The 11,982-nt window shown below is 47.9% G+C and overlaps 1 long non-coding RNA gene across 1 annotated transcript; it reads right to left on the bottom strand.

Moving 5' to 3' along the window:
* LOC109829590 lies at positions 8,060 to 8,345 on the bottom strand. Its single transcript, XR_002244084.1, has 3 exons — positions 8,313 to 8,345; positions 8,175 to 8,246; positions 8,060 to 8,098 (listed from the first exon to the last, which is right to left on the bottom strand). It is a non-coding gene; the product is annotated as an uncharacterized LOC109829590 (long non-coding RNA).

The raw sequence follows: 11,982 nt of genomic DNA, 5'->3' as shown, positions 1-11,982 counted from the left end.
GGAACAGATCTGAGTGCCAGGTAGTCCACGGATATTGACGTCCCCGTCACAGGCAAAAGACCCACGCAAGCAGAAGACCGATAAACGATCTCTGCGTTTGTTTGGACGAGAGTTGTAACTTTTTTTTGTTTTCATTGTGTAAGAGTCTTATAAAAAGGCCATCTTTTTTTGTTTCATTGTAACGATTGAAGTTGTAATGAATACAGCAATGAATACAACAATTTTCGACGCAAACAAGCTGGCGACCATAGTGGGAGCCAACGGCCTCGCTGCCGAGGCCGTCGTGACGCAACCGGCATTCAAGATCCGGGTGAATGAAGAGATTGAATACGAGTTCGATCAGCAAAAGTTCGAAGAGTACCTCTCTTCCTCCTCCTCCAGATCCGCCTCTCCGAACAGGCGCAGGAAGGCATCCTCTTCCAGAAACGTTCGCGGGACTCTCGGCTCAAAGACCCAAGATCCCCTTGTCGTCGCTGCACTCGCACCACGTGACGTCCACGCGTCGTCCAACGTGGTCGAGATCGCAGATCTGGGCTTCTCCTCCGCCAAGAAGATGGCTACTGAAGGTGCTCCAGCTGTATCAAAGAGGACGCGCCAAAGACGGCGTCAACGCCTTGCTCGTCAGATGGCCAAGGCTTTGGAGCCGATGGATGGATCGAGACAGCGCCTAGAGCAACAACGGTACGTAACCAACTCCTCCTCCAAGGCAGAAACGAACAAATGGGTTCGTGTCATGAGGACTCGCTCAACCCTCGAAGAGCGAATCAAGAAGCGCCGCGCACTGCTTGCGCATGCCCGAGCTCTCCTACAGAAAGCGGAGGAGATGCAGAAAGAAGAGACAGTTAAAAACCCGTCAAAGCTCAAGCAGGCATGGGTGCTAAAGACAAAGCCAGCGCCTAAGATGAGAGCTGAAGATGTTGCTGCCCAACCTTCACCAAATCCAGGTCCCGTTCCCCTTGCCCCCGCACCTCCGGTGGAGTCAGGTAAGAACACGGATCCTTCAACATCCAGGATTCCTTTGAAAAGTCGCCTCGGTCCCTTACCGGGGAATCGAGGTAAAGTACCTATCAAAGAGCGACTGGGTCCGTTGAAAGGTCCCCAAATGATAAACCCGACTGGGGGTCGTTCTAATTTCCCCCAGGAAAATAACAAAGGGAAAACCCCTATTGCCGACCGCATCGGGTTGCGTGTCAAAATTCAAGAGCCCGTTAAGTTTTTACGCTCCCAAAAGCGTAGACTGGAACGAGCGACTTTTGAGAACGCTAATAAAGCGTCATATCCCCAGAAGGAAGCATATTCGTCTGATGATGATGGTGTTATACCTGGGAAATCGTGCCAACACTCTATAGGTTGCTCCAGTTATCAAACTGATGAGTTGTACTATAGAGCTGGGGGTGCGAATAAGTCTTGGAAGCGAAACGCACGAGACACGGAGCCTCACTGTCCGTGTGCCAACATCATCAAGGCGGTGTTATCAGAATGCTGTTGCTCTGAAGCCCCAAGGAGAGTTTCGGTGTTCAAGAGAATCTCCACCGGAACGTCTGAGACTAAGCCTAGGCGTTTCCAACGAAGAAGAAGGATAGTCAAAGACAGAGAATTTTCGAGGGTCACCATTAATATGGCCAGCAAAGGAGCATCGACAGGGGATAATCCCGAGTCAATTCCGCTAGTACCCTGGTATTTAACTCATCTGCAGTTCGGAACCATTACACGAGGGACTTATTGTAGGGTTCGGACGAGATTACCGTCAGAAGACGAAGGATCAGATGCCGGCTCTGCAATTGCATCGGACAACACGGTATCTAGCGAGGGACAACCCCGCGAGGTACTCATGATAAGCGCCGAACAAGTAAACAAGATGCTTGAAGATGCCCTGGCTCGGCAGAAAGAAAGTTTCAAGTTCGAGATGGAGATGGCCATGCAGCAGATGAGAGAGATGCATGATCAGCAGATCGCGGCTCTGACAACTCACCAGGGAGAACCCACTCGACCCAATCATCAGAATCAAGATGAGAATGAACGGGAAGGGAATAATGTCAACATAATTATTCCCCCTGTCAACAACGACAACGGAGGTGGCCCTGTAGATGATAATGCAAAAGAGGACGACGTTACTTCTCCCCAAAGCCACTCGAAGATAGAAACGAGTGAAGACAAGAAGATGAAGGACTTGGAGAGCAAAATCAACGCGTTGATGAACGCTCAAGAGGTAAAAAGGCTGACGAACTTCTTCGACGACGACACTGAGGTCTTAATCAGCACTCTGTTTGAGGAGAAACAGAAGAATGGTGAGACAGTCGAAAACTTTGTGAAGAGGTTCCGAAGTAAAGCAATGAATTGTAGGGATCCGGTCAGTGAAGATTTCATCCTCGAGACCTTTCATAACAATCTCTCACTAGACATCCTGGAAGCCATGGGAATGGCACCGTCAAAGACCTGGAAGGATCTGAAGGTGCGAGGAGAACGAGCCGAACGATTCCTTAAAAGGAAGAAGGCGGAAAGGGGTCAAATAGCTAATAATGCTCCGCAACCAAACTTTGCCCCTAAGGGAAGAGGAAAAGCACACGCAAATGCCGTGAATGCAAATCAAACGTTCGAGGTGCAAGCGCAGCCGCAACAGCAGCAGCTAAAGGCGCCTCAACAACCAAGGTGGCAACAACAGACCCCGAAGCCAAAAGCCTCGGAGCCGAAGTTCCCGAAAGTTTATTCGTTCAGAGAGGATGAAGTTCCCGGTATCTTCAAATACCTTAATGAAAATAACAAGATCAAATTGCCTCCAATTCAGGATCAAGAAGATGCCAAGAGAGTCAATGATCCAAAATACTGCGCATTTCATAGAGCGGTGCACCATCCTACCAAGGTGTGCTATGCCCTTAAGGACAAGATCCAAGCTCTAATCGATGTCGGGGTCATCACAATGAAGCAACCGAAGGAGAAGGGAGTGGGAGCAAATGCAGTATCAATCAGCTTCGGTTCTATTCCCTTAAACTGGTTCCAACATGAATCAGTAATAAATGCAGCTGTGAAGACGGTGAACGATGATCCTCACAAGCAGCGCCAGAAGGGACTTGTGCCACACACATCCCCAAATGGTGAGATTCTTTGGGTTCATCCAGACTTGATTGGAGATGAACAATGGACTGGATCCTCGTCCAGGAAAAAGTCAAAAGGGAAAGGTAAGTCTTGTTATGGAGCTTCTGCTATTCCAGGAAAAGATGACGAAGAAATCCCCGCCTTCCCGCTTTCTGAAGATGAACAGGAGGCCTTTGCGACCCGAAGCGGGAATGAGTATCATTACAAGTACCCGAATGCTTCCGAGCAATTAGGTACCAAGACCCCTCCTTCCAAGACATTGGCAGAACTGGGAATAGCAGCAATTCCCCCAACGCCTGTAGCCACGGAGAAAGTCCAGCAGAAGGAGAAGGGGAAAGAGCCTTTACGCCAGGAGCCCCAAAACCCGAGGCAGTCTCGATTCAATCATCCGATTGGGAGAGACAAACCGGGAGATGCGAGCTCTCCACCCCATTTCGACATCATGGCGTAGTTGGCCAATATCCCGGCTAGGATAACCCTATACGAGTTATTGCGTCTGTCCAAAGATACAAGGAAAGCATTACAAGAGGCCTTGAGCGATTCTGAAGCTTTCTTAACTCGAATCAAGCCATCTCCTGAAGGACCAGAGCCATCAGCTCAGCACTGTAATCTCGCGGCGCATCATTTTCCATGCATCTCTTTCACCAAGGAAGACATGCAGACGAAGAACTCAAAGCATGATTGGCCCTTGTACTTCACCGGGCACATTGGCTCCAGCATGGTCAACCGGATCCAAGTTGATCCGGGTTCTGCTGTTAGCATCATGCCTTTCCGATTGATGCATCATCTCGGAATCCCGACTAGCAAATTAGCATCCACTGGCACTACGATTTATGGATTCAACACCAGCGGGTCTAGGCCCTTGGGGAAGATCCGAGTCAAGTGCCAGATTGGGGATTTGAGGTCGGAGGTCACTTGTTATGTGATTGACGCGGAAACATCCTATAACTTACTGTTGGGTCGACCTTGGATCCACGGTAATCTGATAGTCCCGTCAACTCTTCATCAGTGCCTCAAGTATGTGGACACAAATAATGAAGTCAAGACGGTGGTTGCGGATAAGCAACCGTTTAAGGGATTGGAGAATTACTTCACCGATTCCCTTTTATACGGCGCTGAATCCGATACTGAACCATCGGCCCAAGGAACGGACAGCGGGGATGAAGCTGACACCGAAGCTGGGTTTGATTATGATGGTGGTTTTGTACTTAATGACATTGTACCCATTGTAATCAATCTTGACGATGATAAATCATCGGAAAATAGTTGTAATTGGCAACTTGCCGAAGAACTATCAATAAACGATGATTTAGAGTACTCGATGTGTCTTGATAATGTCACTAAAGAGCTATATGATAACCCTTATTTGTATATGCCTCTTCAATCATTTTGTATGATGAAAAAACAGGTACAAGATCCACTCAGAGAAGTTAAAACGAGCAACGTCATTGCATTCATCAAGCACCACATCATCTACAGGTATGGTGTTCCAAGACGAATCATACATGACAATGGTCCTCAGTTTGTCAGCAACGCCTTCATAAGGTTCTGCGAAAAGTTTAAAATTCAGGATATCTCGTCGACGGCTTATAATCCTACAGCGAATGGATTAGCTGAAGCCTTCAACAAGACTATCATCAAACTCTTGTCAAAGATCGTGAAAACTAATAAACGAGACTGGGATGACAAGCTTGGCGCGGCTCTATGGGCCTATCGGACCACGGTGCGCACACCAACGGGAGCAACCCCGTATTCGCTGGTGTACGGATGTGAAGCTGTTCTTCCATTAGAGATCCAAATCCCGTCTCTTCGGATCGCTCTTGCAACCCAGATGACGACCGAAGAACAACATCAGAAACGCCTCGAAGAACTCGAGAGGCTCGATGAAGAGCGCCTGGAAGCTCAACAGCAAATTGAGTTTTACCAAGCTAGAATTTCTCGAGCCTTCGACAAAAAGGTTCGACAAAGGAGTTTCAAAGAAGGAGATCTGGTCCTCACTGCTCGCCGACCGATAATCCTTAACTCCAAAAAAAAGGGTAAATTTGAACCCAAATGGGAAGGACCATTTGTAGTGGAGACAGTCTACTCGAGTGGCGCATATCGCCTTGTCACCAAGGACGGTGACCGGCTTATGATGCCGATAAACGGCAAGTTCTTAAAGAAATACTATCCTTAGTATCTTCAGGATAACCAATGCATCGGGAAGTTCCCGGAAGAATACCACATGGGTATTCTTAGGGATAACCCAATCATTGTGGAATTGGTGAATAAGAAATTCACGTTCGAACTCTGAAGGTCAGAATTTCTTATTTTTATCAAAAAAAAAACTCTCTAACTCTTATGAGTTATTTTTGTGAGATGAGATCTAATCCTCTGATAGGTTAATCTTTCCTCACCAAACCATCCGCTGATCAAATTAAACGACAGTGGATCCACCAACATTTCCTTCTGCCAGTCATTGGCATTTCTCAGACTCAACATGTTAGGTCATAATCACCTAGCATTAAAGTCTCACTTTGAGTGATAATACGAGTTGGCATTTTCCTTGCTACCCGTATTCCACTTTCTTTGTTTTCTGGTCAAACCTATAAAAGTTAGGACCAAAGCCAAATTCCTCTCTCGATTCCTTCCATGAACGAGAGGTCCACTTGGAACAGTCAAACCTATAAAAGTTAGGATTGCTCCCGATCTCGCTTAGTCAAGCCTACAGATATTCGAGACTAAGGTCGAGTCACTCCTTTTCGATAAACGAAAATCCACCTTTGTCCCCTTTTCCACCAAACCTATAAAAGTTAGGGTTGAAATTGGGTTTTCTCCTCAATGAATGAGGGGTTCTTTGGGTTCAAATGACCAATCCTATAAAAGGTAGTGTCGTTCGAACTTTTCCGATTCTCGGAGTGGAGATCCCACTCTTAGTTTCATCCTTCCGGATTCTGGGGGTGAAGATCCCACCTCGAGTTTCCTTTCCAGCTGAAGATAGAATATAAAATTCTTCCTCTTCAGCACCGGGAGATAGAATATAAAATTCTTCCTCTCCTCGGACCTTTCCGATGCTCGGAGTGGAGAACCCACTCCCAGTTCATCATTCCGGATTCTGGGGGTGGGGGATCCCACCTCAAGTTCCCTTTCCGGCCGAAGATAGAATATAAAATTCTTCCTCTTCAGCACCGGGAGATAGAATATAAAATTCTTCCTCTCCCGTTTCTCAATCTGTCTTTGCTTTTAGAAAAGACACGATTGTCAAATCCGGGCACTCGATGCACGGGGAATTTCATCCCGAAGCCTAAGTAGGGATAAGTCAACGCCTAACACGCGTTGCCGGGTAGTCTATTCCCGTGAGAAAGACGAAGTCTATGTATTCAAAATCATAGCAACTTTTCCTCTGTCTTTGCTTTCAGAAAAGACAGGGATGAAGTCAACGCCTAACACGCGTTGCCGGGTAGTCTATTCCCGTGAGAAAGACGAAGCCTATGTATTCAAAATCATAGCACAAAGCCTCAGAGAATTTACTCTCTTAGCACAACGTTACATGTGAGACGGGTTTAATAATTCACATGCTAGTCCGATTTCAAACGGTAATCGGTAAAGACATATCAAACCCGTTGAGGGCTGGGGGTTTACCAAAAATCACAAGAAAGAAGCAAATGCGGAGTTTCTATTAATAGACTGAGTCAAAAGCATACAACAAGAAGCTCGTTAGCCCGAAGGCAGCTGGCGGCTGAGAATATGAGACTTTAAGCTAAAAAGTCTATCTACATAACTCCGCTCAAGTCCCGCCTGCAGATCAGCTCGGGCAGATTCCTCAGAACTGCTTAAAATCTCCGCGGCTTCACTCTTCAGCTTCATCAGTCTCTCCTGGGTGGATCCGAGCTCCTCGAGTGCCTGTTCACAAGAACGCTCTAGTCCAGCCAGGTCATCTACAATAAGAGCAGTAGATTCCTCAACGCACTTCAAGGCCTCTTTCAACTTAGTCATTTCCTCGCGGTTCGAGTCCAAAGAGCGGAGTAGCTCAGCTCTCTCTGTATCTTTCCTCACCACGTTAGCCATTAGCTGCACAATGGAGCTCTCATGTGATTGAAGCTCGCACCCGATGGAAGATCTCAGGTCACGCCACTGTGCCAGCCTATGCTCCAACTGAGAGGACACGAAAGAAGAAACCCCGTTAATCTCCAATTCCTTCAACTCTCGTATCTCTGACTCCAGGGCAGCGAAATCGGCAGTAAAGGAATCGGCCAAATCCGGGTATCCTTCTTCCCTCATCATCATCATGTGGCAAGAAAAGGAACGCCTGAACTGATCGAAGCCGCCTCCTCTATGAAGAAGTTTCTCGATCAGGCCGTTATAAAAGGCAGTGAAGAAGCTGAGGTCCGTACGAAAATCCTCTCTGTCAGGATCAGTATCGACCAAAAGTGCGCGGACACGCTCGTATAGGGAAGATCGAGATCCTACAAGCAACAACATAGAAGTTCAGCGGATTATCGAATACGATAAGGAAATTCAAAAGGCAAGTTCTGAGCATACCAACGCCAACGGACGTCCCCTCAGGTTGAGGTCCGACAGGCTCTGAGACAGTGGCAGAAGTAGCAGAAGAGGGTATATCAACCCCTGCAGGCGGATTGCTCGGCAAGGATGGAGAGACGTCACTTCTATGCAGATTTTCAACCCCGGAAACTGTAGTAGTATCAGGCCCAATGGCCGGTCCTATAGTTATGCTCCTATATTAACCAAATGGAAATTTGGACAAATAAGGAGAATCGGGACAAGAAGATCGTATGCATACCTACAATCCCCCCGTCCTCAGATGCAGCCGGAATGCCAAGAGTCATAAGAGTATCGGCCCAAGCGGCTGGTCCTATAGTGGCACCCTCTTATTAGTCAAAATGAAAATTTAGACAAAATAAGGAGGATTAGGATAATAGAATCATCTGCATACCTGTAGATCCATCATCCGTAGGCATCTGAGGAATGCCAGGAGTCATATGAGAATCAGTCCCAGTGGCTGGTCCTATGATTGCACTCGTATGTTAGTCAACAGTCAGATGAACATAGAGAAGTACGATATCCCTAAATCGTATGCGTACCTGCGAGTCCGTCACTCCGAGGCAAGCTAGATATGCCAGGAATCGATATCGGGCTAATCCCAATGGTTGGCGCTGCAATATTAATCCTTCGTCAGTCAGATAAAAGATCGGGCAAGAGGAAGGGAATCAGATATATACCGGTGGATGAATCATTCCCAAAGAATGGTCTCTTGGTTCCTCTGGTAGTCTGCTCAGCCAGCATGTCAGCTAATAAGCCAGCATCGGGTTTCGAGAAGCTTGGCCTTTCCATCGCGACATCTGCAGGGTAATCTGAATGTTGAAAGATGAGGAAAGCCCGAAGAAATACTTGCAGCAAAAAACGGAAGATCTTCCTTCCCCATGCTTGAGGAAAGTAACATTGGATGTAGATATACCTGAATATGGGACTGTGGGCTCAACATTATTCATCTGCTCAAGATCGATGTTTAGATCGATGCCCAGAGACCCGTCATGAAGGGCATCGCACATCTACTGCATAAAGCAATCCATGTTCTCAGATCCAGGAGATACCGGATCCTGTGGGAGTTCTCCCTCTTCGAAGAACCCTGGAGCATAAAACATGGTTACGAATCCCAAAAGGTAAATCACCTTAAAGCAATAAAATGTTACCTTCCCCTCCATCGGCAGTACTTCCTAAGTCCACTCCATAAGGACGCTGACCATCGTGGGACTTATGAACGGTCTTCTTCCTCTTCGGGGCGCCAACCCTCCTAGGACCAACGGGTCGATCATGCACATGCCTGTCACACGTTTCAGTGTGTGTGGAAGCTGGCGGCTCATGATCGTTAACTGTCCTACCTAAAGTGACAATGATCATTAAACGAACAAGAACTGTCGTTTATACCAATTAGAATGGAGAAGGAAAATCAAAGAAGCAGGACAAACCGGTATCGAGTTCTTCCCTGTCGGTATCTGCATCCACATATTCTTCCTCGGAGGTCTCGTCGTCGTCACCCATAGGAAGGAGCTCTTCATCATCTGTGAGAAGAGATTTGGCATGCCCCTTTCTCCGCTTCTGAGCAAGTTCAGCCCTGCGAGCAGCCATCATAGTAGCCCGGACCGAGTACTCGGACTGTAACTCTGAAAGGCTCCTCACACCTATGGATTCATAGGCGGAAAGGAACCACTTGCAACTAAGGAAAGTGGTCAGCGGCTTACGCCTATATGAAGGAAGAGCAAAACGGGCTCCAGTGCAGCCCACCATAGTCCACAGCCATGCTCGTACGCCGTCAATCAGTCCTCCCTCAACCTGCAGACCACGGCTTGGATTCCCAACATATAGTTAGTCATAGCCGAACTGACGAGCAAAACGGCAGGGAAGGTAAGGCTCTATGTGGCATCGATTCTTCACCCGGAGGACAAGATACCCAACGCGGATGTTCACTAGCCATCGGAAGCAACCAGCGTCGAGAACAGTCCGGTCACTTCTAGGTTTCTCCTCGTCAATCAGCACATCATCGTAGCGACCCGAAAAATGAGGAAAACACTTGAAGAACTCCCAGCTCTTACGGACTCGAAGCTCTCGCTGAACATCACTGAATTTGTTCCCGAGCCATCTGCTCTTCTCCAACAGCTGCATGAAAGGAACGGGGACATCAACAACACTGGGCGCTGACATCAAGTCAGGACGGTGAAGAACGAGCCACGCCATCAGATATGCATAAGGAAGCTCGACCTTCGGACATATAAGCTCAGTCGATGGTTCAGAACCCATCTGGGTAAAACTGTTGACTAGACACCTGAGCCCGCAATGGATGCCAGCAACCATCGCTGGGAGCAGGGAAAGCTCTCTCCCGTAAGCTAGCTGAACTGCAGGGAAGAGCACCTCGATAGGAAGAGCGTCTGAAGGCTGGTGCGGGACAACACATTTCTTGGCCCAATGGACTTCTGTGCACGGCAGAGGAAAGAACGAAACTTGGTCCCCGCAGGAAAAGCTCCCTCAGCACTGGCAATGGTGTAAGAACGAGCCTCAGCCTTCTCCAACAACTCATTAACGGCAGAAGGGGTCAACACGTCTAATTCACGAATGGGCACACTGGAATCACCCTCCAAGTTCTGGAACAAGTAGCTAGCAAACTGCTTCAAGCTGATCTGCCTCTTCCTTTTCGCTTGGGGAGAAGTCTGAACCAAGGAAGTATAATAGTGGCAAGTAAGATCCCAGAGAGTGTCATACATATCGGGAGTATCTTTCTTCATCCACTCCAGCTGCTGGTTCGAGGGAAAATACTCCTGATAGGGACAATCCCCCATCGGAAGCCCAGAAACCTGATGCATCTCATGCAAGGCCAACCCTAACTCGCCACCGCTGGTCAGGAAGGTGTTACTGTCAGGCATGTAGGTCTCTAGCAACGCCAAGAAATGGCGACAGCTGACCGGGATTCCGTGCATGGTGGCTCGTATAGGTGCATATAATCCACTACTCTTCAAATCCTTCTCCCAGCGCGCTAAGACAAAACTAGTCATGCGGGCCCACCACCCCTTGGCTAATGAGGAAGCCCAACCATAACATCTGTATTCTGGTGGAGGTAACCGTCTCCCCAGAAGAGCCAGACGATTACTCACGGTAGGAGCAGCTACTGATACCTCGCCTGGGGGTGCAGTGTCAAGGCCCATAATCCCGGGTCGAAGACCACGAACGTCATGATATCCGTTAGAGCCGGGAGTCTTGTGGTGAGTGGCATATCCACACTGAACTCGCTCAGCATCATCAGTAAGGTGCCAAGACATCTGTCGCTCCACGGCCTGCCCCTTCAAGTGACTGAAAGAATATTGGCGTGGAATCGAGGGGAGGTACAAACAAGCTCCCCCGTCGAGAGTCAGCCAATGTTCCTCGACAAGGGTCAGCGTAGCAGGATCCTCGACGTGATCTCCGAACAAGAAGCTCGGCTTCTTTAAAGCCTGAGTGGAGGTAGAATCTGCGGTAAAGGAAGCATCTGTAATAAGCTGGCGCAAGCAATGACGCTCTCCTTCCCGTATCAGACGACAGGATTCATCGGAGCGATCTCTGTCAAACCGAGGGAGTGGACCAACGGCCTGCCTGAGAGAAGCTGAAGAGAAGACCTCCCGGCTACAACCAGTGTTGGCATGAGGAGGAAGGCTACCCGCGGGAAATTCAACTGCAATAAAGCACAAGGGTGGAGTCAGAAAATCCATCTCATAAGAAGAATGATAAGCTTATTCACGGAATAATTGGAGAGACGATTTTGAGTGTCCTACACCGGAAGAACGATATGCATCATCACGTGAATAACGTGGTAACATACACCGATATATAAGGTGTAGGACGACACAAAGTCGCCCCAATATACCGGAAGACTTGAATTGGCTAAGCAAAACAAGTCTGAAACCTTAACCCCCGCGAAGGAGGGTGTCGGTTCTTCCTTCATGACCCGCGAAGAGGTCAATCAGGGATACGGAAAATATAAATTCTCACCCCCGAAGAAAGAGACCGCTTCTCACCCCCAAAGAAAGAGGCCGCGGGGAAAGATGTCGCGGGAACCTCTTCCTCGTTGTGCTGCGAATGAGAACGACTCCTTCGAGGTCGAGGTCGGCGTGGAGACATTGAAAATCTGCAATGAAAAGCAGCAAGTCAGGTACAATCTAAAATACGAATACGCGAAATTTAAAAGGGAAATTAAGAACTTTAATTGAAATCCTGTGTATAAATAGGATTTCATAATTGAAGTCTAGTTAAACCTACAAATTTCGTGCATGCGAAACAATGATTGTCATATTTCGTGGTGAATTTTGGTGAAATACCCAAAATACCCTTCGTGTTCAAGGCTAAAATTCGGGTCAAATTCGGGTC

Source organism: Asparagus officinalis, chromosome 2, assembly GCF_001876935.1.
Source record: "Asparagus officinalis chromosome 2, Aspof.V1, whole genome shotgun sequence".
Lineage (NCBI taxonomy): Eukaryota > Viridiplantae > Streptophyta > Magnoliopsida > Asparagales > Asparagaceae > Asparagus > Asparagus officinalis.
Note: the sequence above shows the minus strand (reverse complement) of the source record. Positions and strands in the feature narration are given on the sequence as shown.